The sequence below is a fragment of the Tiliqua scincoides genome, chromosome 11, assembly GCF_035046505.1.
Source record: "Tiliqua scincoides isolate rTilSci1 chromosome 11, rTilSci1.hap2, whole genome shotgun sequence".
Taxonomy (NCBI): Eukaryota; Metazoa; Chordata; class Lepidosauria; order Squamata; family Scincidae; genus Tiliqua; species Tiliqua scincoides.
Window position 1 is genome coordinate 16,529,380 of NC_089831.1, and position 5,267 is coordinate 16,534,646.

Genomic DNA, 5,267 nt, shown 5'->3' on the forward strand with positions numbered 1-5,267 from the left:
TTTAGGCCTCATCATAAAATAAAATTAGCCGTATTTGCAGTGCATATATAGTATTGGTAACATAACAGCAGCGGTTGAGCAGGTCAGCACAGGAAAGATGAGCTTAGCAATCAACAGGTCAGTGCCATTCACCTTAGGCCAAACCTTTACAAAAGGTGTACATGAAGCTGCATCCTCTCCCCACTCCTGTCTTGCTTTGCCTGCCGAGCGCATTCTGTTCAAGCAGCAGCAAACATGGTCTCTCTTCAGAAGGTCAACTCACAAAATGTATCATTTACCTCCCAGCATCCAAATCAGCCGTCATCACTCGAGATGCATAATTGAAATCTCACCTCCCATTGGTTTTTATCATTCTGATTAGAAGGTGCTTGTGTTGAACCATCCTAAATGTCATCAGGGATGCCGTGTTAGGCCATCCCTCATGGGAGCAATGACATGCAATGCAGAAAAGCCGCTCAACCCTCTGTCTAGAAAGAGCCTGCCTGTTACAGAGACGATGGGCGGGGGTGGCGCAACTTCAGCGGGTAGGTAGATTACTCGGATATGTAGTTTTAGGGTGGCCGACTTGGCAGATTGGTGGGATTTAGGGATTAGAGGAAAAGGATTATCAGGTTTGAGCAGAGATCAGTGTGAAGATTGAATTGGAGAGCAGATGTCGGTGATTTTCCCTTGCTTCTCTCCCTACAACAGCCACAAGCATTATCCACTCAGACCACTGATGATCTCCCCCATCATCCCTTTTTCATTTGCAGCCTGAGCTATGCTGGTAACATCCGCATCACAAATCCACAGCCAGAAAACACAGTTAATGTGAAAGATTAAAGGTGTCTATTCTGCTGCTTTCCCCCATTTTTTTTTTCATGCTCCCTATATGTCAAAGATGCTCTTCATCATTCTGGTACAGACCATTCCTCGCCCTTCATTTTTTTAACCTTCCGTATGTTTCCTTTGTTGGAGACTCATACGAACTGGGGATTAGGACACAGGCACTCTTATCCAACTTATTTCCTAGGTGATCCTAGGAAGGATAACCAACAGTGTTAAAACAGATCAGAAGCGTCCCAAGACAACACCAAAGACACTATAGCTGGGTTCTCGGGGACATGTGATCAGGGGAGGCAGAACTTTCCCTGTCTTGTCCTGTTCCAATGAAAACAGTCTCCGAGCCTCATGTGCCTCTAATGGAAATAGCCTTTCATACAAGGAGAGCCTAGAGCTTGAAGTGATGACAGATCAGCCCGCCCCTGCGATTGCACAGGTGGTGAGGTAGCCCCTGAATGCCTTGAGGTGTGACATCATCACATCACATTTCTGGGTATGCCTCCACGGCTTTGGACCTCACAGTAAGTCAGTGCTGGGTCCAAAAGATCCTGATGGGAACTAATCTTACCCACCGGTGAAGAAACTCCCTGTGAAGCACCATAATGAAGGAACTAGAGGAACTTTGTGAAACTGTGGGATGGAGTGTGAACTGAAGAAGTATTCAGGGTCTGCCAAGTTGCACTGTAAACCAGCTCCCCAATAAAGGGGACTGATAGCATCACGTACTACCAGTGGCATCACTGGGGGTGTGTGTGGAATGCACCAGGGTGACGTGCATGGGATGAGGGTGTCACCACTTCTGGCCAAAGTTGTTAAAATCTTGGTATTTTCAAATAATACAATCATTATATATCATTCGACACATAATGTCATGCAGAACACAATGAAACAAACCACACTGAAGTATCTCTATTCTACCAAAAGTTATAGACAAAAAACCAACGGGGGCAGTGCAATCGTGCATCACCATGCCCACTGCCAACAGCGTTGCCTCACCCACAGCATGGGAGGAGGTCCATCACAGGGGTGACACGCTGGCCCCCCCACATCGGGAGACAGTCACAGCCTACTACTCCTTTCAATCTTTCATACTCCTCTTAAGCCTCCAGCCCAAAATATCTCAACCCACACTCTATGGTGCGTGGAGATCATGGCTGGCAACCTTCAGTCTCGAAAGACTATGTTATACGCCTACAGTGCCCGGTATTCCCAGGTGGTCTCCCATCCAAGTACTAACCAGGCCTGACCCTGCTTAGCTTCTGAGATCAGATGAGATCAGGCACGTGCAGGGTAACAGTTGCTGCTGAGTTGTGTGGAGATCAGCTACTCAAGTAACCTGGGATTATTTTTTTTCTTCCGAAAAGCATTTCTGCAACATACCTGCTGTCCGTTTGTGGGTAGTTAGATATGTGCCTCGTTCAAACAAAAAAAGACAGATCCCCCAACTATCAGGAAGCATCAGGTCCCATCAGTGAAGTATCAACCAGCCATCTTGACTATTAACCAGCAACCTATCTAAGCAAGGAGCAATAGGTGGGAAGCTATAACATACAATCTTCTGAGCTGCTACTTTCATTTTAAATAATGGAAACAGATTCTCAAAAAAAAAGATAAATATGCTTCTGAACGGCTTGTGCAGAATTACAGTGCACACAGTCTGGGGGTTTCAGTGACCAGAGCTTTAAAAACATACAGCTAGTGCAGTCTGCAATTGTCCCAATAGCAGGTTGCTTTAAATACACCATTCAAGACGAGGGAAGGAAGAAAAAGAGCCAGTGCATCTGCTGGTTATACAATAGAAATATATATAATAGACAAAGAGTGCACAAAATCTTATCTGCAAAACCCATGCTTGATAGTGGGATGGAAGGCCTCATACATTAGCTTTGCTTTGACCTGCAGGGCCCTCAGTGGGAATTTTTCTACCACACTGACATCATGTTGTTTAGATGCGAGGCACATCTCGCCTGCTTGGAGACATGCTGACACTTTAGAGGCTTTTTGAATAGCAAAAAAAAAAAAAAAGGGCAAGGAGAAAAAATACGCCTGGCCTAAAAGATATTTTAAACAGTTATAGATTCAATCCTGTGTGCATGTGGGCGCAGAGGAGAAGATGGGGTGGGGCTCATCTAAGGAAATAAAATCAATAGAAATTCAGAATGGATAGATGAGTCTTCATTGCTGGCTGCATTTCATTCTCTGCCTTTTGCTCCCACCCCACATGGCATCTTCATGATAAAGACCAAGGGAGCACATCGCCCAAAGCAGAAAATTTAGTTCAGATTAGGACCGGATAAACCCTTTTAAGATGGAATCAATTAAAATAGGACCTTTAAACACACACACACATAAACTCAATTGAATCATCTTTTCCTCACCCAGCCGCCAATATCCTCCATAACCTCCCAAGTGCAAAACACACTCCCCAAATTGCAGCCCATATATGTTGCTAAACATTTAAAACACGATCTGAGAGGGGCATATTAGGGGCAGAGTGCACCGATGTCCTGATCTGAAAATATCTGCAACAGAGCAGTGCTTCCCAAACTCACCAGCGCCACAATGACCCCAGCTGCACGCGGCTTCTGGAAGTGACTGGCGATGATGTCATTGTCAATTATTTCTGGGATTGGAGACCTCGCGCACCATTTTGAACAGCAGAAAGAGAAACAAGGTGGATGGGAGGGCCCTGCTCAGCACACAGTTTTCACTTGCTGGAGCTCTTCCCACAGATCCTTCAACCACTGTTTGGAGTGGTGTGGTCTCCCTGCCGGGTAAGAGAATCAGGGAGGACAAGAGAGCCCTTCTCAGCATGCAGATTTTGCATGCTGGAGCTCTTCCTGCCATGCTGTGCCAAGCCTCCAACCGCTGTTTGGAGTGGCTCAGTTTTCCTTCTGGAGTAGCAGCCCTGGCAAGTGCTTCAGGATACCCCAGGGCACACACTGCAACACAGATTGGGAACTGCTGCAATAGGGTATCTGCCTTAAATAACACCGTGACAAAGCAAAACCATTCCAATGTTGCATTGTTAAATGCTGGGCCAACACTATCCAAAGAGTTCTTCTAAACCAGGGGTCGGCAACCTGCGGCTCTAGAGCCACATGCGGCTCTTTCAGCTGTCTGCTGCGGCTCCTCCTGGTGAAAGTGGCAAAGGGCGTAACAGGAGGCACCTGTGTTGGGAGGGCAGGCTGCTTCCCTTCACCCCCTGAGCTCACTGCCCTCCTCTCCCTTCACCCCCACCTGCCCCACATTGGTTTCCCTTTTCAATTTTGCCCGCTCTGCAGGCTTAAGCTCCCTGTTTTTCCCTTCCCCAACTCTCCAGCAGGCTCAGCCAATCAGCATCCAGCAGGCTCCTGGCTTTTTCAGTTGGAATGGCTCAGGTCCCTTCACTGGCAGACAGACCAGCCAATCCTGAGCCGCCCTCCTCCTCAGCCATTTCGAGCCCTTGCAGCCCGCCTTTCCCTGAGCAGGTCCCCACTCAGCGCAAGGAGAGGCTTTTCCTCCACAGCTGAGGAGACATCCTGTGTGTCTACTCAGTAGACCCCTGTTCTAAACGGTTTGGTGCAAAAACAAAGTGTATGCTACACCAATCCAGCAGTTACATCTTTAGGACCATAGCATTATCTTTCAGTTTTCCCTCTCAAAAATGTATTTTTGTTTTTAAAAAAAAGGGCTCAATGCTTCCAAACAATCTTTTAATAAATTGATTATTTTCTCTAAGCCATTTAAAAGTTTTGAAGCGGAGAGAAGTTAGGAGACAGATGCTAATTGTTATCTCTTCAAAGCTTCATCTGTTATGAATCTGGCCTTTTGTAAAAATTAAGAAACCAAGTAATAAATCACAGTGTCTTCTATTAATTTCTTATTAATTGACTGCTGAGCAAAACTGACAGCTGAGGTATGTGCCCATGATCTAACAAAGTAGTTATACTGTACACTGCTCTTAAGCTTCTATCTATGCAAAGAGTGATCACAGCAAAGAAAATTATATTCCCTCCCCCTGCCAATGAAGACACAAGGAAAAATACAGGACTGAAAATGGGCCAAGACTTTATTGAAGGTTATAATTTGCAGCATGATTTATTTAATATTTTAACTGCTTCCCTCCTAAGAGCAGTTCTGGGCTTGAATTAATTCAGGCTCCAGGATGCTGCAATCCCTTTGCCCCATTCCCTGGACAAATCTACCTTTGGCCAAAGCAGAAGCAACATAATGGTCACACTCCCCTCCTGCCTTTGGATACGAAAGTTTTACCTCTGTTTCACCTCCTGAAGCCGAACAAAGTTTTAAGTTCATGCGTGCAGATGAAGTCCAAAGGACTTTACTACTGCCCCCACGCTATAGAGCTCAAAGGGACTGCAGGCCAGTTTTCTCCTTGCCCCTGAACACATGTAAGGTGGTCACCAATCCTTTCTTACTCCTCCCAGACCAACACTGCCCCTGTT

The 5,267-nt window shown here is 46.0% G+C and overlaps 1 pseudogene; it reads right to left on the minus strand.

Annotated features, from left to right (window-relative positions):
• Nucleotides 1-2,010: 2,010 nt before the first annotated feature.
• Nucleotides 2,011-2,130, minus strand: LOC136662589 (5S ribosomal RNA; annotated as a pseudogene).
• Nucleotides 2,131-5,267: the final 3,137 nt, after the last annotated feature.